Source organism: Pan troglodytes, chromosome 1 (assembly GCF_028858775.2).
Source record: "Pan troglodytes isolate AG18354 chromosome 1, NHGRI_mPanTro3-v2.0_pri, whole genome shotgun sequence".
NCBI lineage: Eukaryota > Metazoa > Chordata > Mammalia > Primates > Hominidae > Pan > Pan troglodytes.
This window is the reverse complement of record NC_072398.2, coordinates 115,824,033-115,846,853: the sequence shown is the minus strand read 5'-3', so window position 1 is coordinate 115,846,853 and position 22,821 is coordinate 115,824,033. Positions and strand designations below refer to the sequence as shown.

The following is a 22,821-nucleotide window of genomic DNA, read 5'->3' as shown; positions in this document are numbered from 1 at the left end:
TCTGTTTTAATTCTGTTTGTGTGGTATATCACATTGACTTGCATATGTTAGGCCATCCTTGCATTCCTGGTGTGAAAACCATTTGATCATGGTGGATTTTTGCTTTGATACTAGTTAGCTAGTATTTCTTGAGGATTTTTGCATCTATGTTTATCAGGGATATTGGTCTGTAGTTTTCTTTTGTGTTATGTTCTATCTTGGTTTTGGTATTAGGGTGATACTGGCTTCATAGAATGATTTAGGGAGGATCACATCTTTCTCTATCTTTTGAAATAGTGTCAACAGGATTGGTACCAGTTCTTCTTTGAATGTCTGATATAATTCAGCTGTGAATCTAGTTGGTCCTGGACATTTTTTTGTTGCCAATTTTTTTCATTACCATTTTGATCTCACTGCTTGCTATTGGTCTGTTCAGAGTTTATGTTTCTTTCTTGTTTAATCTAGGAGGGTTGCATATTTCCAGGAATTTATCCATCTCCTCTAGGTTTTCTAGTTTGTGTGCATAAAGGTGTTCCTAGTAGCCTTGAGTGATCCTTTGTATTTCTGTGATATCAGTTGTAGTATCTCCCATTTCATTTCTAACTGAGCTTATTTGGATCTTCTCTCTCTTTGGTTAATTTCACTAACAGTCTATAAATTTTGTTTATTTTTTCAAAAACTCAACTTTTGTGTCATTTATCTTTTGTAAATTTTGGGGTCAATTTCATTCAGTTTTCTCTGATCTTTGTTATTTCTTTTTTTCTTCTGTGTTTGGGTTTGTTTTGTTCTTGTTTCTCGAATTCCTTAAGGTGTGACCTTAGATCATCTATTTGTGCTGTTTCAGACTTTTAATGTAGGCATGTAATGCTATGAGCTATCCTTTTAGCACCAGTTTTGCTTTATCCCAGAGATTTTGATAGGTCATGTCACTATTATCATCCAGTTCAAATTTTCTTAAATTTTCACCTTGATTTCAGTGATCATTCAGGAACAGATTATTTAATTTCCATGCATTTTCATGGTTCTGAGAATTCCTTTTGGAGTTGATTTCCAATTTTATTCCACTGTGATCTGAGAGTACTTGATATAATTTTGATTTTCTTAAATTTATTGTGACGTATTTTGCGGCCTATCATATGGTCTATCTTGGAGAATGTTCCATGTGCTGATGAATAGAATGTATATTCTGCAATTGTTGGGTAGAATGTTCAGTAAATATTTGTAAAGTCCATTTATTCTAGAGTATAGTTAAGGTCCATTGTGTTTTTGTTGACTTTCTGCCTTGATGACCTGGCTAGTGCTGCTAGTGGAGTATTGAACTCCCTCAATATTATTGTGTTGCTGTCTATCTCGTTTCTTAGGTTTCATAGTAATTGTTTTATAAATTTGGGAGCTCCAGTGTTAGGTGCATATATATTTAGGATTGTGATATTTTCCTATTGGATTAGTTCTTATATCATTATATAATGTCCTTCTTTGTATTTTTTATCTGTTGTTGCTTTAAAGTCTGTTTTGTCTGATACAAGGATAGCTACTCCTGATCACTTTTGGTGTCCATTTGCATGGAATATCTTTTTCCATCCCTTTACCTTAACTATATGTGAATCTTTAAGTGTTAGGTGAGTCTCTCGGAGACAGCAAATACTTTGTTGGTGAATTATTATCCACCCGGCCATTCTGTATCTTTTAAGTGGAGCATTTAGGCCATTTGCATTCAACATTAGTATTGAGATATGAGGTACTATTCTATTCATCATGCCAGTTGTCACCTAAATACCTTATTTACTTTCCCATTTCATTACTGTCTATAGGCCTTGTGAGAGTTATGCTTTAAGGAGGTTCTATATGGGTGTATTTTGAGATTTTGTTTCAAGATTTAGAGCTCCTTTTAGCAGTTCTTGTAGTGCTGACTTGGTAGTGGTGAATTCTCTCAGCATTTGTTTGTCTGAAAATAACTTTATTTCTCCTTCATTTATGAAGCTTAGTTTCATTGGATACAAAATTATTGGCTGATAATTGTTTTGTTTAAGGAAGCTACAGATAGGACCCCAATTCCTTCTAGCTTGTAGGGTTTCTGCTGAGAAATCTGCTGTTAATCTGATAAGTTTTTCTTTATAGGTTACCTGATGCTTTTTCCTCACAGCTCTTAAGATTCTTTCCTTCATCTTGACTTGAAATAACCTGATGACTATGTGCCAACATGATTATCTTTTTGTGAAGATTTGCCAGGTTTTCTTTGTTTGTTTGGATGTCTAGATCTTGGACAAGGCCAGAGAAGTTTTCCACAGTTATTCCCTCAAATATGTTTTCCAAACTTTTAGATTTCTCTTCTTCCTCAGGAACACCAATTATTCTTAGATTTGATCATTTAACATAATCCCAAACTTCTTGCTTTGTTCATTTTTAAATATTTTTTCTTTGTCTTTGTTGGATTCAGTTAATTTGAAAGCCTTGTCTTTGAGCTCTGAAGTTCTTCTATTTGTTTGATTCTATTTTTGAGACTTTCCAGTGTACTTTGCATTTCTGTTCCCCAAAAACCTATTGAAATAACAACAACAACAACAACAACAACAAAAAACTGAAGAAGAAGGGAGAATGGATGCAGCTAAAATTAGAGATAGAAAACTGAGAGATTTCCTAGCTCATTGGTAACTATTTTCTGTGCTAGAAAAAACAATTGGTATTTTACCATGGGTTGCTGAACTAGAACACAGATAAATGCTGTTGTTGTTGAGAAAGTAAACACTTTGAGACTAGACTGTCTGATGGGTCATCCACATACACAGTGAGGTAGCCAAGGGTGATGGCAGGGGTTGTAGTGGAAAGTGAGACAGGTCAATGACAGCACTGAAGAGTGGTAGAGGGTGGCATCGTCAGATAACATGAGCTTGAAAAGAAGGAGGAAGAAACATCTGATCTTCAGGAATGTGCAGGTTATTGTTTGCTCCTTCCCCTGCAAAACCAGTCTTGACTCCCATCGACCCAGTCTGAGGTCCTAGAAAGCTATTGCTTAAGGCCTACATCACGCAGCCACTCTTTCAATTTGTTTATAGGTGGATTTAGCCAAAGCGAGTCGTGAGCAGAAGATTGGAAGGCAAGAGAAAAGACAGGTTGCTGTGTTTCTCTCAGGCTCCCTCCTTTATGCCAGCACCTCTTCCAGTAGTACCTGAATTCTTCCAAGACTAGAGCCCCTGGGGAGTAGCCCTTCCCCAACATCTCACACTCTCACAGGATTCTGTAAACATATTTCTTCTCTGTGCCTTTTTAGCCCTAGAGGTGGTAATGCCTCCCCATTTTTGCTAATGTCTGCATGTCTTAATATCCCTTATTTTACCCCATAACCCACCTACTTCTCTGTAAGCAGTCAGTTATTAAAAGGCTTTCATTTAGCCAATACAAGTTATTTCTCTTGCTTGCTGTGCCCCTCAGTGATACAAGAGGCAGTAGGGAATTGTGAGAAAGCTTACATTACCTAGCAGCTACAAGTAGGTGAACTATGGGAGAACCAGCATTTTCTCCTCCTGGGGTCTGCGGGGGTAGTGAAGTCAATAAACTGCTTCAGGAATAGTCAGGGGAAAATGTTGCACTAAGCTGGCCATAATTTGCTAAGGAGTAACAAGACCAAAGCTTTAGATTTGTCTCTAAATTTTGGATGAGAGAAGCAGAGATAAGTTAGAAGTAACGACTCTAAAAGTAGAAAGCCAAGGAAAAGTGAATTGTGCTGCATGGGTTAAAATTGAAACAAAGAATAATAACATAACTGAAAAACATAAAGGAACAGGGAACTATCAAATATTTGGACATAATTAACAACAGGTGGTCTTAATCTGCTATGGGGTGGGAACTGGAAATTGTCTATTTTGTTTATCATAGGCAAATTATTTTGGCCAGAGACCAGAGTTAATTTTCTCCTTTTTTTGTTTGCTCAGGTTTCCCAGTCAGCCGCTTATTGTGAAAAGCTGTTCTGATGTTTGCAGCCCTCTCACACTCAAGAATGACAACAGTCAGGCTTTTGGATACTGGATGACAAGATATAGCACAACAATGGAATGGACTCCTTTACTGTGAAAAGCTGGTGACAGATTAGTAGAAGTTAGCGAACTCAGTAGAAGTTAGGAAGACACAAGATATTTGATAGTTGCTAGCTTGTCTTTTTTTTTTTTTTAACGTTTTCTTAAGCTGCAGGCAAAGTTTTATTTTAATTTCTGGATGTTTTTTGAAAAGTTAAATAAATATGGAAGTGCTAACAAATATCTGTGTTTCCAATATCCACAATTAATTAATGTTAATATTTTGGCATCATTGCTTCAGATATACTTTATATATGAAAGAAATAAAATATTACTTAGTTGAAGTCTTTCTCATTCTTATTCCCTCTTTACTTCTCCCCAAATAAACTTTCATTAGCTTAGTTTATATCATTCCAGTTTGTGTTTTTATATTTTTACTACATACTTTAAAAACATCTAAGAAAAACATATAATGTTATACTATGTTTTTCAATTTTATATGAATGCTTTCATATTTTATGTGTGTTATTGCATCTTGGTTTTAATATTTATTCTTATTTGGGGGGATCTTTTCATATTGATACATGCTATTCAAGATCATTTAATTTAATTGCTATATGGCAGCCTGTCTCACGCAGAGTTCTTCAGCTTAACCACTGAACCTAAGACAATGATTTGAATGACTTCTTTCTTAATTCTTCCAACGATGATACATAACTAGGACCATTCTAGATATGTTGCAATTAGTTGATTCATTACATTTAATGGATGCCTTAGGCCACTGAAATTTCCTCCCTAAACTGCACTTGAGAAAGTCGGCTCTGTTGTATCACTACGCTACATTTTATTGCTTTATTCCCCATGCTGACAACATTTAAATGCTTCCAAAATATTACTTGAACAAATTCATTTCCCTCTAAAGATATTCTGCTTTACAAGTACAAGAGTTTTTCTGGGCCATGAATCTAGACACTAAATTTCTGAATTGTAGGATGGGAACATTTTAAATTTTACTAGAGATTGCAAAATTATTCTCCAGAGTAGTTGTACTCCTTTAACAGTGTGGAGAACTCACACCCCCCACATTCCTATCAACATTTGATATTGTCAGACTTCAATTTTTGCCAATTTGGTGTGAGTGAAATAGCATGTTATATTAGTTTTCTTTGATTATGCATAAATATATGCATTTTGTATGTTTGTTAACTATCCAGGTTTCCTCTTCTATGAATTTTCTGCTCAAATCCTTTGCCCTTTTTCCCATTTGGTTTTTATCTTTTAGTTTTTCTTTTGGCTGGGGTGCGGTTTGGTAGAACTTTCATAAACACATTTTTAAATTAATACCAATTCTTTATACAAGTTTCAAATATCTTCTCTCAGTTTGTGTCTCATGTTTTCTCCATGTTTATGATGTTCTTTTATATAACAGAAGATTTACATATTTATATAAACAAATTTATTAATCTTTATAAGATGAGCCTTTTGTGTTATGTCTAAAACATTTTTTTCTACAAGAGGGTCATAAAGATATTCTCATAGAATCGTTGCTAAAAGCTTTTCTTAGGCTACTTAGATCAGTAAACCACATAGAATTTATTGTGTACATATTTTTCCTAAAAGGAAGGCAATTGTCTGAGCGGTATTTGTTAACTAATTCCATCCTTTTATAACTGATTTGTAATGGTATTTCTATAATATGTTAACGAAATTTTGTATACAATAAGAGCTACTTCTGGCTTCCCTGTTTTGTTCCACTGATCTTTTTCTGTATCCATGCAATAATACGCAAATGTTCTTAATTGCTATTGCCTTCTACCATCTTGATATATGCTAAGCCAAATTCCCAATCTTCTTTTTCAGAATTGTCTTTGGCATGCAGTTTTTGTTCAATTAATAATTATTTAGTGTATATGTGTTAGACAGTAGGGATATAACAGTGAACAAAATGAAATTCCTGCTCTTATGTATCTTACATTCTGTTGGGATTAAAGACAGAAAAAAATGGTTAAAGACAATATGTCAAGGGGTAATAAGAACTATGAATGAGAGTAAGCAGTGTAAGATGATAAAGCATGATAGGGTAATGGGAATTCTGTTCTAGTCTTAGACACTTAGTCTTACATATAGATTTAAGAATCAGAGTTTCTACTTTCATAAAAAATTTTTAAATTTCATTGAAATTTCATTAACTTACAGATTGATTTGGGGAGACTTGATATCTTGACATTGTTAAATCTTACAATTAATAAACAGTGTATGATCAATACTACTATTGGAAAAGACAGAGCAATAGTAACTATATTTGTCTTTCTACCTAAAACAATTTTAAAATTGAAAATGTATGAAAGAATTAAAGACAGTAGACATCAGATAATGAAGTAAATGGTCCTTAAGAGACAGGAAATAAGTGAAGTAGCTTATATGGTGGCAATAAGCTTATTGCCTTGAAACAATTTCTGGGCCACAATGCAGAAAGGGCAAGCCTGATGGACTGTTATGTTGCAATGACAGAGTTAAGCCAATGTGCCAGAGCTAAGTGTTCTGGGAGACAAAGGCAGCTCAAGTTTGTAGGGAAGAGGACTGGAGAGTAGAGAGCTACACAGAAAAAGAACTCCAGAGACGTGCAGAGGGTTCCACTTGGGTATTTGGCAGAATACTGATCAATGGATGTATGAGGTGACTACCTGAAGCTGGAGAAAGAACCACTTAACAACAGGATCAGACAGACAGTACCAGCATTTACAAAGGATCAAGAATAGTGTCTGCTTCAACCAGCAAAAATGGAAGATTTCTTCATTCACAGAACACTGGGAAGAGTACCCAGAAAGATCTTGTTTCAGTAATGAGGCACTACTGGCCTCAGGCAAAAATTCTATTCTTTTCTTACCTAAAAGATCTTTAACACAAGATCTGAAAGTATCAAACTTTTCTCAAGTAACTACACTGTGCCTTCCATAAAAAGCTCCTCTTTTATATCTTATGGGAATACAAACATATTGAGCACCCAGCAAGGTAAAACTCACTACATCTACATTCAGTAAGAAAATTACTCATCATGCAAAGAAGCAGAAAAATATGAGAGGTAATGAGGAGAAAATTAAGTAATAAAAATTGACATAAATGTTAGAATTAGCAAAGAAGGATATTAAAATAGTTCTTATAATTGTACTCCATATGTTCTATACCTAGAGGAAAGATTATGTTAAATAGAGACATGGAAAGTATCAAAAGAGAATATATCTACATCTTCCAATTTAAACTTATAAAGATGAAACTTCATTGCCTATAATGAAAATATACTAGATTGAATTAATAGCATTATAGCAGAATAGACATTACAAAAGATAAGATTGGAGAACCTGAAGACTTAAAGAAATTCAAAATAAAATGGTAAGAAAGAAATAAACAGAATATCAGTTGAATATCATTCTGAATAACAGAATGAAGTTGTCATGGGACAACTTCAGGCATTTAAATATATGTGTAATTGGAGTTTCCAAAGGAAAATTGGCAGTAGAAAAGTATTTGAATAAATAGTCTTTTTTTTCAAATTTGATGAAAACTATAAACACAGATCCAATAACAAAGGCACCCCAAGAATTAAAAAATGATGAAAAATGCAATAGTCACATCAAAATCAAAATGTTCAACATTAACAATAAAGAGAAAATTTTAAAAGTAACCAGACATGTTACCTACAGAGAAAAAAAAAAAAAAAAGGATGGCAGCAGAAAGATGAAGATATAAATTGTCAACTATGTTTTCTGGCCACTATAAAATTAAACTAGAAATTAATAACAGAAAGAACTACAAAAAATCCCTATATTTAAAAACCAAATTTATTTTAGGATAATCTATTGGGTAAAGAGTAAATCTAAAGGAAAATTAAAATATTTTGAACTGAATGAAAATGAGAACAAAAAATATAGATACTTGTAGGCCATTGCTAAAGTAGCAATTAAAGGAAAATTAATAGAAATAATGCTTGTATTAAGAAATGTGGGAAATCCAAAATCAAAGACTTTATCTTCCATCATAAGAAACTAGAAAAAGTAAGGCAAATATAACACAAAACAAGTAGAAGAAAAAAAACAATAAAGATGAGAGTGGAAATTTATAAAATGAGAACAAAACTATTTCACTGAGAAAAACAAAAACATTGATAAATATGTAGCCAGGCTAATTAGAAAATAAATGGAAAAAATATTATGTTACCAATATGGTGATGTGACTTTATATTCTATAGGTATTGCAAAGATAATAAAGATAATAATACTAAAAATGTTTTGCCAATAAATCCAACAAATTAGAGGAAATGGATTAACTTATTGAAAGACAGAAACTATAAAAGCTCACTCAAGGATAAATAGATAAGTTGAATAACTCTATAACTACTAAAGATATTGAATTTGTAGTTAAAACTTTTCCACAAAGAAAACTATAGGCTTGGATGGCATCACTGAGCAATTTCATCAACATTAAAAAAAATACCAATACTACACAAATTCTTCCAAAATATTGAAGCAGAGAAAATCCTTCCCAGTCATTATGTTAGGCCAGCATTATTACTCTTATTCTAAAATAAGACAATGAGATCACAAGAAAAGAAAGCTACTTTTCAATATTCCACATGGATACAGAGGTAAAAATTCTTAACACAATTTTAACAATTTGAATCCAACAATATATAAACAGAAATAATATATTATCACCAAGTGTAGTTTTCCCAGGAATGCAAGGTTGTTTTAACCTTAAAAAAATCAATCAACATAATTCATGATATTAATAAACTGAAGAAGAAAAAGCTTATGATGCTGTTAATAGATGCAGGAAAAACATTTGGTAAAAATCTAACGTATTTTCCTGATAAAAACTCTCACCAACCTAGGGATAAAAGGAAACTTTTAGAACTTTATTTACAGTTAATTTCATCTGTAATGATGCCAAGATTTAATATTTTTCCCCTAAGATAAGAAACAAGGCAATAACATTTGCTCACAATATTTATTTTTAACATTGTAATAAAGGTTCTATCCAGTATAATTGGGAAAAGAAAAAGCTATACAGATTAGAAATGAATAAGTAAAAATTGTCTTTGTTAGCAGCCTGTGTGATTGTTTATGAGAAAATCTGATAGAGTCCATAAAAAAGCTACTAGAATTAATAAGCAAATTTAGCAATGTTATAGGACACAAGATCACTATACAAAAATAAGTTTCATTTCTCTACACTAATAATAAAGAATCAGATATTGAATATAAAAAACAACTATTAATATTTATAATAGCATCAGAAATAATAAGTACTTAAGTATAAATCCTACTAAAGATATACAGGAACTGTACACTGGAAACTACAAAATATTTCTAGGAAATTAATGAAAACTTAAGTCAATGAAGAGATATACCACGTTAATAGATGGGAAGTCTCAATATTGTTAAGATGTCAGTTCTCTCCAAATTGATCTACATATTTAAAGCATTCCTAATCAAATTCCATTAAGCTTTTTAAAAGTGAAAATTGGCAAGCAGATTCTAAAAGTCTAAAAGGACCTAGAATAGCCAAAATGACTTCAAACAAAGAACAAAATCAAAGCATTAACAGTACCTGATCTCAAGAAATACTATAAAACTACAATAATCAAGATAGTGTGGCATTGGCAAAAAGATAAACAACTAGATCAATAAAACAGAATAGACAATCCAGAAAGAGACCTCACATATAGAAGCAAATGATTTTCAACAAGGATGCAAAGAAAATTCAGCAGAGATGTGCTGGTGCTGAAACACTTGAATAGCCATAAGCAACAAATACAAATTTTGATCTATACCTCATGCCATATAAGAAATTAATCCAAAATATATTATAAATCTAAATATAAAACCTAAAACTATAAGATTTTAGCAGAAATATGGAAAAATATATTAGTGACACAGAGTTTGATAAAGATTTCTTAGATACATTACCAAAAGCATGATCCTTAAAAAACTGATAAATCGAACTTTATTAAAATTAAAATAAGTATTTTTTGAAAGACACTTTAAAATTAAAAAACAAGTCGTAGAGCAAAAAAATTTTGAAAAGCGTATATCTAATGAAGGACTTATAAAAAATACAAAAAGAATTCTCAAAACTCAAGAATATCCCAATAATCCCATGACTGGGTATAGGTCCAAATGAAAAAAGGAAGGAAATCAATATATCAAAGAGACATCTGCACTCCTATGTTAATTGCGGCACTATTCACAATGGCCAAGATACACAATCAGCCTACATGTCCATTAACATGAGTGGATAAAGAAAATATGGTATGTATATACAATACAATGTTATTCAGCCATAAAAAATAATAATATCTTGTCATTTGCAACAACATGGAAATAACTGGAGGACATTATGTTAAATGATGTCCTCATTCATATACAGAGTTAAAAAAAATGATTTCATGGAGATAGAGATTAGAATAATGGTTGCCAGAGGCTAGGAAGGGTAGTGGGAATGGGAGATAAAGAACAGTAGGTAAATGTGTACAACTACACAGTTAATAGAAGGAATAAAATCTAGTGTTTGGCAGCATAATAGGGTGACTATAGTTAACAGTAATTTGTTGTATATCTCAAAACAACTAGAAGAATAGAATTGAAATGTTCCTAACACATAAAAATCATAAATGTCTAAGGTGATAGAGACCCAATCACTCTGATGTAATAATTACACATTATATGCTTGTATCAAAATATCACATGTGCCCCATAAATATATACAACTATTACACATCCATCAAAATTAAAAATAATACAACTGTTTCAAAACAACTCAATGAAAAGGAAACAAATAACTCAAAAATAGGCAAAATGTGGCCGGGCATGGTGGCTCAAGCCTGTAATTCCAGCACTTTGGGAAACCGAGGTGGGTGGATCACGAGGTCAGGAGTTCGAGACCAGCCTGACCAACATGGTGAAACCCCATCCCTACTATAAATACAAAAATTAACTGGGCATGGTGGCCACACCTGTAATCCCAGCTACCTAGGAAGCTAAGGAAGGAGAATCACTTGAACCTGGCAGACGGAGGTTGAAGTGAGTCAAGATCATGCCATTGCATTCCAGCCTGGGTGACTGGAGTAAAACTCCATCTAAAAAAAAAAAAAAAAGGCAAAATATTCGATCAGACGTTTCACCAAAGAAAAGAAAATAAACACGTGGTAAATAAGCATTTGAAAAGATGCTCAACAATATTATTTATTAGGGAAATGCAAATTAAAACACTATAATCTACTACTGTACATTTAACACAATGGCTAGAATTAAAAGGACTGCTCATTCCAAGTATCAATGAGAATGTAGAGCTACTCAACTAATACTCTCATACACAGCTGGTAAGAACACAAAATGTTACAACTACTATAGAAAACAATTTGACGGTTTCTTAAAAGCTAAATATTGTATCTACCATATGATCCAACCAAGATCTCTTACTCAAGAGAAATGAAAACATGTCTTCACAAAAAATGTACAGAAATTTTTATACAGATATTATTTATTTATTTTTGAGATGGAGTCTCGCCCTGTCACCCAGGCTGGAGTGCAATAGGTCGATCTTGGCTCACTGCAACCTCCACCTCCCAGGTTCAAGCGAATCTCCTGCCTCAGTCCCCAGAGTAGCTGGGACTACAGTCCTGCACCACCACACCTGGCCAATTTTTATATTTTTAGGAGAGACGGGGCTTTGCCATGTTGGCCAGGCTGGTCTTAAACTCCCCGAACTCAGGTGATCCTCTTGCCTTGGCCTCCCAAAGTGCTGGGATTACAGGTGTAAACCACTGTGCCTGGAGGGGAGATTTATTTTTGAAAGTACATTAGGGAAAAGAGCTAATGTATGCTGGGCTTAATACCGAGATGATAGTTGATAGGTACAGCAAACCACCATGGCACACGTTTACCTATGTAACAAACCTGCACATCCTGCACATGTACTCTGAAACTTAAAAAATAAAATAAAATATTAAAAAAACAAAAACAACAAAATATCCATTAACAGATGTAAAAATAAATTATCATATAGTCATACAATAGAATACTATTTAGCAATAAAATGGCATGACCACATTGCTAAATTTGCTTGTTAGTTCTAGTAGCTTTTAAAATAGATTCTAACAGATTTTGTCATACACCACTATGGAGACTGTGAATAAAGACCACTTTACTCCTTCACTTCTAATCTGGATGTCTTTTATTTATTTTTTTCCTTCCTAATTAGCAAAATAATTATGCTAATGAAGTAAACTAGACAAAAATGACCATATATTATGTGATTCCATTTATAAAATTTATAGAAAATTCAAATAAATCCAAAGTGAAAGAAAGTAGATCAGTGGTTGTCTGAAAAATAGGAGGTGGCAGAAGCAAGAGGAAGTGGGAAGTAGGGATTAAAAAGGAATGTGAAGGGAGGGTGTAGTATCTCACACCTGTAATCTCAGCAATTTGGGAGGCTGAAGCAGAAAAATTGCTTGAGCCCTGGAATTTGAGACCAGACTGGGCAACATGGCAAGACCCCATCTCTACAAAAAGTACAAAAATTAGCCAGGTATGGTGGCACATGCCTGTAGTCCAAGCTACTTTGGAGGCTGAGGTGGAAGGATTGATTGAGCTTGGGAGGTTGAAGCTGCAGTGAGCCATGATCACATGACTTCACTCCAGCCTGGGTGCAGAGTAAGATCCTATCTCAAAAAAAGACTAAAATACATAGATTAAGAGTAAATATACACCAAAAAAAGTTCCATGCAGGCTTGGTGGGGAGCAAGAAGGTGGAATAGAAGGCTCCAATGATTACCCCCTCTGAATGGACACCAATTTGATAACTATCTACACACACAAAAAAATCTTCAAAAGAACCAAAAAATGAGGTGAGCATTCATAGTACCTGGTTTTAATTTCATATCACTGGAAGAGGCACTGAAGAAGTAGGAAAAACAGTCTTGAATTATCAACACCACCCCCGCCGCCCGTCCCCTGGCAGTGGCAGCATGGGGAGGAGAATGATTCTGTGTGCTGGAGAATGGGAGAGCACAACAATTGTGAGGCATTAAACTTAGTGCTGGTTTCTGATAGCAGAAAGCAAAAACAGAACAAACTCATCTGATGTCCAACCATGAAGGGAGCATTTAAACCAGCCCTAGCCAGAGGGAAATCACTGATCCCAGTGGTAGGACCTTGAGTTCCCACCAACCTCACCCCTGCAGGCTAAAGTGCTCTGAGTCTCTAAGTAAAGAAAGGCAGACTAGGTCACAAGAACTGCAACTCTTGAATGAGTCCTAGTGCTGAACTGGGCCCAAAGCCAGTGGACTTGGAAGGCATGTGATCTACTGAGACATCAGCTGGAGCACTGACATTTCTCCTCCCCTAAGCCCAGGCTGCACAGCTCACAGCTCCGAAAGAGACCCTTTCCTCTCACTTGAGGAGAGGAGAGGGAAGAGTGCGAGGACTTTGTCTTGTACCTTAGATACCAGCTCAGCCACAGCAGGATCTGGCACTAGTCAGAGTTGTGACGGCCCCTTTTCCAGTCCCTAGCTTCTAGATGGCATTTCTAGACACAACCTGGGCCAGAAGAGAACTCATTGCTTTGACAGGAATAACCCAGCCTTGGCAGGATTCATCACCTGCTAACTGAAGAGCCCTTGGGCACTGAATAACCCACAGTGATACCCAGGTACTATATCATGGGTCTTGGATGTGACTCTGAAACTTGCTGGCTTCAGTTGAGACTCAGTGCATTCCCAGCTGTAGTGGCTACAGGGCAAGAATCCTTCTGTTTGAGTAAAGTACAGGGAAAAGTAAAAAGAACTTTGTCTTATGCCTTAGGTACCAGCTTGACCACAGGGGGATATATGATCAAAGGGGCTCATGTGGTCCCTGATTCCAGGACTTGACTCTTGAACATCTTTTGTAGACCTTCCCTGGGCTGGAGGGGATCCCACTGCCCTTAAAGGTAAATCCCAGGCCAGGCAGAATTCATTATAAGCTGACTAAGTAGCCCTTGGGCCTTAAGGGAACATTAGCGGTAGTCAGGCAGTACTCCCTGTGACCTGTGTTGGTGGTGGTCATGAGGTGACCTCTGCCTTGGAAAAGGGGAAGGAAGAGTGGGACCAGCTGTATAATCTGGTTTGAGTACAGTATTTTGTACTCAGCCGCAGGAAAATAGAACACCAGGTAGACTTCTAAGGTTTAATTCTAGTTCCTGGCTCATGTAATGGCAACTCTGGACCCACCTGGGGCCTGGAGGAACTTACTGACTTGAAGGGAAGGACATAAGCCTGACTAGTTTCATCACTTGCTGATTGTAGAGCTGATTATAGAGCCCCATAGCCTTGAGCAAACATAGGCAGTAGCCAAGGAATGGTTACAATAGGCCTTGGATGAGACCCAGTGCTGTGCTGGCTTCAGGTCTGACACAGCATAGTCCTAGTGGTGGTGGCCACAGGGGTGCTTTTGTCATTCCACATCCAGCTTCGGGTTGCTCAGAACAGAGAGACTACATTTGTTTGGGAGAAAGTAAGGGAAGGTAATAAGAGTCTCTGCCTGATAATCTGGAGAATTCTTCTAGATTTTGTTCCAGACAATCAAGGTGGTACCTCTACAAGTCTGAAAGAACCACAGCACTACTGAGCTTGGGGTGCTCCCTAAAGCAGAAACTTAGATCACAACACCCAAGTCCTTTATAACATCTCGAAAGCCTTCCAAAGAGGAATGGGTACAAATAAGCTCAGACTACAAAGACTGCAGTAAATACCTAACTCTTTAATGCCCAAACACAGATGAACACCGACAAGCATCAATACCATGCAGGAAAACATGACCTCACCAAATGAACTAAATAAAGCCCCAAGGACCAAACCTGGAGAAGCAGAGATATGTGACCTTTGAGATAATTCAGAATAGCTGTGTTGAGGAAACTCAAAGAGATTCAAGATAACACAGAGAAGGAATTCAGAATTCTATCAGATGTAACAAAGAGGTTAAAATAATTAAAAAGAACCAAGCAGAAATTCTGGAGTGAAAAGTAAAATTGATATACTGAAGATTTCATCAGAGTCTCTTAATAGCAGAATTGGCCAAGCAGAAGGAAGAATTAGTGAGCTTGAAGACAGGCTATCTGAAAATACACAGTCAGAGGAGATTAAAGAAAAAAGAATATAAAAAACAATGAAGCATGCCTACAGGCTCTAGAAAATAGCCTCATAAGGACAAATCTGAGTTATCGGCCTTAAGGAGGAGGTAGGGAAAGAGATAGGGGTATAAAGTTTATTCAGAAGGATTATAAAAAAGGACTTCCAAATGTAGAGAAAGATATCAATATCCCAGTACCAGAAGGTTATAAAATACCCAGCAGATTTAACCCAAAGAAGACTACCTCAAGGCATTTAATAATCAAACTCCCAAAGGTCAAGGATAAAGAAAGAATCCAAAAAAAAAAAAAAAAAAAAGAAAGAAACAACTAACATACAATGAAGCTCCAATATGTCTTGCAGCAGACATTTTAGTGGAAACCTTACAGGCCAGGAGAGACTGGCATGACATACTTAAAGTGCTGAAGGAAAAAACCACTTTTACCTTAGAATAATATGCCTGGTAAAAAATGTCCTTAAAACATGAAGAAGAAAGAAAGACTTTCCCAGACAAACAAAAGCTGAGGGATTTCAACACCAGACCTGCCCTACATGAAATGCTAAAGAGAATACTTTAATCAGAAAGAAAAGAACCATTAATGAGCCATAAGAAATCATCTGAAGGTAAAAAAACTCACTGGTAATAGCACACAGAAAAGCACAGACTATTATAACACCTAACTGTGCTGTGTAAGCTACTCTTAAGTAGAAAGAATAAATGATGAACTAATCAAAAATAATAACTATAATTGTTTAAGACATAGACAGTATAATAAGATATATATAGAAACAACAAAAAGTTTAAAAGTTGGGGGATGAAGTTAAGGTGTAGAGTTTTTATTAGTTTTCTTTTTGCTTATATCTTTGTTTATGCAAACAGTGTTATCAGCTTAAAATAATAGGTTATAAGATAGTATTTGCAAGCCTTGTGGTAACCTCAGAAAAGAAAATAAACAACAAACAGACAAAAAATAAAAAGCAAGAAATCACCAGAGAAAATCACCTTTACTAAAAGAAAAATGGAGAGGAGAGGAGGAAAAAGAAAAGAAGACCACAAAGCAACCAGTAAACAAATAACAAAATGGCAGGAGTTAGTTCTTACTTATCAATAATAATATTGAAGGTAAATAAACTAAACTCTTTAATCAAAAGAAACAGAGTGGCTGAATGGATGAAGAAACAAGACCAAATAATCTGTTGCCTACAAGAAACACACTTCATCTATAAAGACACACATAGACTGAAAACAAAGGCATGAAAAAAGATATTCCATGACAATGGAAATAAAAAAAAGCAGGAGTACCTATACTTATATCAGAAAAAATAGATTTCAACACAAATACTATAAGAAGAGACAAAGGAGGTCATTATATAATCATAAAGGGATCAAATCAATGAGAGGATTTAACAATTTTAAATATTATGTGTGTGTGTGTGTGTATATATATACACACACACACATTTGCTTTATATATTTGGGTGCACCAATGTTGGGTGAACTCATCCTATGAGGCCAGTATTACCTTGATACCAAAACCAGATGAAGAAACATTAAAAAAAGAAAACTATAGGTCAATATCTCTGATGTCTATTGATGAAAAATCAATGTCTATTGATGAAAAAATCCTCAGCTCAAGTGGCCAAGGCAAGATGGGTCAAAGTCAGAGTGTGGTCATGTTCCTGGAGGTGGCAAGAAAGATGACAAGGACAAGAAAAAGAAATATGAACCTCCTGTACCAACTACAGTGGGGAAAAAGAAGAGAACAAAGGAACCAGATGCTGCCAGCAAACTGCCACTGTTGACACCTAACACTCAGTGCCCATTAAAATTACTGAAGTTAAAGAGAATGAAAGACTATCTTCTCGTGGAGGGATAATTAATTAGAAATCAGAAACTAATGAAACCATTAGAAGAAAAGCAAGAGGAGGAAAGATCAAAAGTGGATGATCTGAGTGGGACCCCAATGTCAGTAGGAACTTTGGAAGAGATCATCAGTGACCATTATGTGTACATCTGTGGGCTGAGAACACTACGTCAGCATTTTTTTCATTTGTAGACAAGGATCTGCTGAAACCTGGATGCTTGGTCCTGCTCAGCCACAAGGTGCATGCTGTGATGGGGTGCTGATGGAAGACATGGATCCCCTAGTCACAGTGATGAAGGTGGAAAAGTCCCCCCAGGAGATCTGTGCCAATACTGGGGTGTTGGACAACCAAATTTAGGAAATTAAGGAATCTGTGGAGCTTCCTCTAACCCATCCTGAATATTATGAAGAGATGGGTATAAAGCCTCCTAGGGGGGTCATTCTCTATGTTCCACCTGGCACAGGTAAAATCTTGTTAGCCATAGCAGTACGAAACCAAACCTCCATCACTTTCTTGAGAGTGGTTGGCTCTGAACTTATTCAGAAGTACCTAGGTGATGGGCCCGAATTTGTATGGAAATTGTTTCAAGTTGCTGAAGAACATGCACCATCCATTGTGTTTATTGATGAAATTGATGCCATTGGAACAAAAATATATGACTCAAATTCTGGTGGTGAGAAAGAAATTCATTCAGTGAACAATGTTGAAACTGTTGAACCAGTTGGGTGAATTTGATTGTAGGACAGATGTGAAAGTTATCATGGCCACAAACTGAATAGAAACTTTGGATCCAGCACTTATCAGACCAGGCCACATTGACAGAAATATCGAGTTCCCCCTGCCTGATGAAAAGACTAGGAAGCACATCTTTCAGATTCACACAAGCAGGATGACGCTGGCTGATGATACAATCCTGGATGATTTGATTATGGCTAAAGATGACCTCTCTGGTGCTGACATCAAGGTAACATGTAGAGAAGCTGGTCTGTGGCCTTAGGAGAATGTAGAATGAAAGTAACAAATGAAGACTTCAAAAAAATCTAAAGAAAATATTCTTTATAAGAAACAGGAAGGATCCTCCGAGCGGCTCTATCTCTAGTGAACCACAGCTGCCATCAGGAAAGTGGTTGGGAGATATCCTGACCCCTGAAAGGGATGAGGTTGGGGGAGTTGCCCAGAGGAATCCCTGTTCCTGTTGATTTTTATTAGCAAAAAATCCTATGTGTCTTTTGGAGTATGATGTGTAAGTGCCCTTTGGGCAGCCATCATCTGTCGGTCACTGTGCAGCACTCTGCTTCCCAATAAAGTGTGCTCTTTCACAAACAAACAAAAAAAAAAAAAGAAAAAGAAAAAAGAAAAATTCCTTAACAAAATACCAGCAAACCAAACTCAACAATACATTAAAAAAATTATTCATCATACCAAGTGGGATTTCTTCCTGGGATGCAAGGTTGGTTCAACATACACATCAATTAAGATTATACATCATATCAACAGAATGAAGGACAAAAAAAATGATCATTTCTATTGATGCTGAGAAAAGATTTGATAATATTCAACATCCCTTCATGATAACAACCCTTTAAAAACTGGGTACAGAAAGAATGTACCTCAACATAATAAATGCCATATACAACAGACTGATAACTAGTATTATACTAAATGTGGAAAAACTAAAAGACTTCTCTGAGATCTGAAACATGACAAGAATGCCCACTTTCACCACTGTTATTCAGCACAGTAGTGGGAGTCCTAGCTAGAATAATCAGATAAGAGAAAGAAATAAAGGGCATCCAAATTGGAGAAGAAGTCAAATTATCCTTGTTTACAGATGATGTGATCTTATACTTGGAAAACTCTAAAGATGCCACCAAAAATTATTAAAATTGATAAATTCAGTAAAGTAGCAGGATACAAAATCAATATACAAAAATCTGTAGCATTTCTATATGACAACAGTGAACAATCTGAAAATGAAATAAAGTATTCTTAATTACAATAGCCACAAATAAAATTAAATATCTAGGGATTAACCAAGCAAGTGAAAGATCTTTACAATGAAAACTATACAACACTGATGAAAGAAATTGAAAAGGACACCAAAAAATGGAAAGATATTCCATGTTCATGGATTGGAAAAATCAATATTGTTAAAATGTCCATACTACCCAAAGCAACCTACAGGTTCAATGTAATCCGTATCAAAATACCAATGAAATTTTTTCACAGCAAAAGAAAAAACAACCCTAGATTGTATATAGAATCACAAAAGACCCAGAATAGTCAAAGCTATCCTAAGCAAAAAGAACAAAACTGGTGGAATCATATTACCTGACTTCAAATTATACAGAGCTATAATAACCAAAACAGCATGGTACTGGCATAGAAACAAATACATTACAAACTAAACACAATAGAGAACCCAGAAACAAATCTATACACCTACAGTGAACTCATTTTTGACAAAGTTGCCAAGAACATCCACTGGGGAAAAGTGTATATCCAAATGGTGCTAGGAAAACTGGATATTCATATGCAGAAGAATGAAACTAGACCTCTATCTCTTGCCATATACAAAAATCAAATCAAAATGGATTAAAGACTTAAATCTAAGACCTCAAACTATGAAGCAGCTAAAAGAAAACAATGGGGACACTCTCCAGGATATTGGTATACAAAACAATTTCCTGAGTAATACCCCAAAGGTACAGGCAACCAAAGCAGAAATGGACAAATGTGATCATATCAAGTTAAAAAGCTTCTGCACAGCAAAGAAAATAATCAACAAAGTGAAAAGACAATCCACAGAATTGGAGAAAATATTTGCAAACTATCCACTTGACAAGGGATTAATAACCAGAATATACAAGCAGCTTAAACAACTCTATAGGAAAAAAATTAATAATCCAATTTAAAAATGGGCAAAAGGTTTGAATAGACATTTCTTAAAAGAAGACATACAAATGATAAACAGGCATATGAAAAAGTGCTCAACATCTTTGATTATCAGAGAAATGCAAATCAAAATTACAATGAGATATCATCTCACCTCAGCTACAATGGCTTATTTCCAAAAGACAGGCAAAAGCAAATGCTGGTAAGGATGTGGAGAAAAGGGAACCCTCATACATTGTTGGTGGGAATGTAAATGGGTACAACCACTATGGAGAACAGTTTCTCAAAAAGAGAAAGGTTTCAAAAAGAGAAACGTTTCTCAAAAAACTAAAAATAGAGCTAACATATTATCTGGCAATCACACTGCTGGGTATGTACCCAAAAGAAAGGAAATCAGGATATTGAGGAGATGTCTGCACTCCCATGTTTGTTGCAGCACTGTTCACAATAGCCAAGATTTTGGAGCAACCCATGTGTCCATTAACTGATGAATGGATAAAGAAATGTGGTACCTATAAACCACATTTCAGCCACAAAAGAATGAGATTCAGTCATTTGCAACAACATGGATGAAACTGATAGGGACAGGAGACAGAGAGACACTGTGTAGAACAGGGTGGTTTCCCAGAAAAGGCCTCACCCTCAAGCCTGAAGACTCAAGGCCCTAAATGAAAACAGGCATTTCTGATTTCATGCCCCAAAAGTTGCCATTTGCTCTGCCACACCCTCTATTCTGCACCCATATAAACCCTGAGTCGCAGGGTCCAGAAGCAGACCAGCATACGAGCAGATCAGCAAGCCAGCAGACCAGCAGACCAACAGCAGAACGACGCAGCAGAGAGGGAGAGAAGAGAACATCTGAGTGCAGACAGCAGTTAGGCTGGGGACAGACCCTGGGCAACTTGACTCCTAATAATAATAGATGTTAATACTTCACTTTCAATAATGAATACACCAACCAGACAGATTAATAAAGAGAAAACAAAAATATAAGCGTTGGTGAGGATGTGGTGAAAAAGGAACCATGTAGACTGTTGGCAAAAATTAATATAAATTAGGACAGTCTTATGGAAGACTGTATGGAGTTTCCTCAAAACACTAAAAATAGAATTACCATATGATCCAGCAACCACACTTCTGGGTATTTACCCAAAGGATTTGAAATCAATACGTCAAAAAGATGTTTGCACTCCCATGTTCACTGCAGCACTATTCATAACAGACAAGATATGGAGTCAATCTAAGTGTCTATCAAAAGATGAATGGATAAAGAAAATGTGGTATATATACAAAATTGAATATTACTGAGCCTTAAAAAAGTAAGAAGGCCGAGTGCGGCTTGCACCTGTAGTTCTAGCACTTCGGGAGGCCAAGGCAGGAGGGTTGCTTGAGGCCAGGAGTTAGAGATGAGCCTGGGCCAACATAGGAAGATCGGGTCTCTACCAAAAATTTAAAAATTAGCCAAGTATGGAAGCATGCATCCGTAGTCCCAGCTACTGAGGCAGAAGCATCACTTGAGGCAGAAGTTTGAGGCTGCAGTGAGCTAAGAAGGTGTGACTGAACTTCAGACTGAGTGACAGTGAGACTCTGTGTCTAAAAAAAAATGGAAAGAAAGATTTTGTCTTCTGCAACAACATGGATGAATTTGAGAACCCTGTGCTAAGTAAAATAAGCAATAATCCAAGGACAAAGAAAGATAAACAGCACATGTTCTCACTTATATGTGGAATCTAAAACAATGTAACACAAAGAAGCAAAGAATAGAATGGTGGTCATCAGAGGCTGGGGGTGTTAGTAAGCAAATAAGGAGGTAATGTCAAAGGGTACAAAGCCTCGTTAGACATGAGGTTTTTCTCTGAGATTTATTGCATGGTATGGTGAATTTACAGTAAATATTAATGTATCCTAGATTTCCAAATCACTAAGAGTAAATTTCATCAGATGTTCTCAACACACACACAAAAAATGATAAGTATTTGAGGTGATGGATATCCTAATTCACTTGATATAATTATTTCATATTGTGTTTATAAATCATAATGTCACTTTGTAATCCATAAATATATACAACTATAATTTGTTAATTTATAATTAAAAATGAAATTTAAAAATATATTTACACATATAAAAGAAACAGAAGACTTAAACAAAACTGTAGAACAATTAAGCCTTATGCAGCACACTCCCCCCCACAGCAGCAGAATACACATTCTTCTCAAATGGATGTGGCACATTCTCAATGATAGATTATATGTTGGAACATTAAATGAATTTCAATTCCTTAACAAATTTAAGAAGATTGAAATTGTACCAAGTATATTTCGTGACCCCAGTGGAGTAAAACTAGAAATTGATAGCAAAAGAAAAATGGAAAAAAAGAAAAATATGTGGAAATTAAACAACACGTTATTGAAAAACCAATGAGTCAAAGTCAAAGAAAAAAATCAGAAAAAAAATTAGAAAACAGCTTGAGACAAACAAAATTGAAAACATACAGGAATTTATGAGATGCACTAAAAGCAGAATTATGAGAAAAGTTTATAGTGGTAAATGTGTACATTAAAAAAGAAGGAAGATCTCAAATCAACAGCTTGACTTAAACCTCAAGGAACAAGAGAAAGAACAAACTAAGCTCAAGGTTAGCAGAAGAAAGGAAATAGGAAAGAATTCAAGAGAAATAAAAAAATAAAGAATAGAAAAAAATCAATGAAACTAAGAATTAATTTTTGAAAACATCAATAAAATTGACAAACCTTTAGCTTGACTAAGAAAAAAGAAAGAAGGTTCAAATTACAAAAATTAGAAATGAGACAGTATAACTGATGCTGCAGAAATAAAAAGGATCAAAACAGACTACTACGGACAATTATACACCAACAAGTTGAATAAGCTGGAAGAAATGGAAAA

The 22,821-nt window shown here is 35.4% G+C and overlaps 1 pseudogene; it reads left to right on the top strand.

Moving 5' to 3' along the window:
* The first annotated feature begins 13,139 nt into the window (after positions 1 to 13,139).
* LOC469437 (26S proteasome regulatory subunit 4-like) lies at positions 13,140 to 18,118 on the top strand (annotated as a pseudogene).
* The last annotated feature ends 4,703 nt before the right edge of the window (positions 18,119 to 22,821 follow it).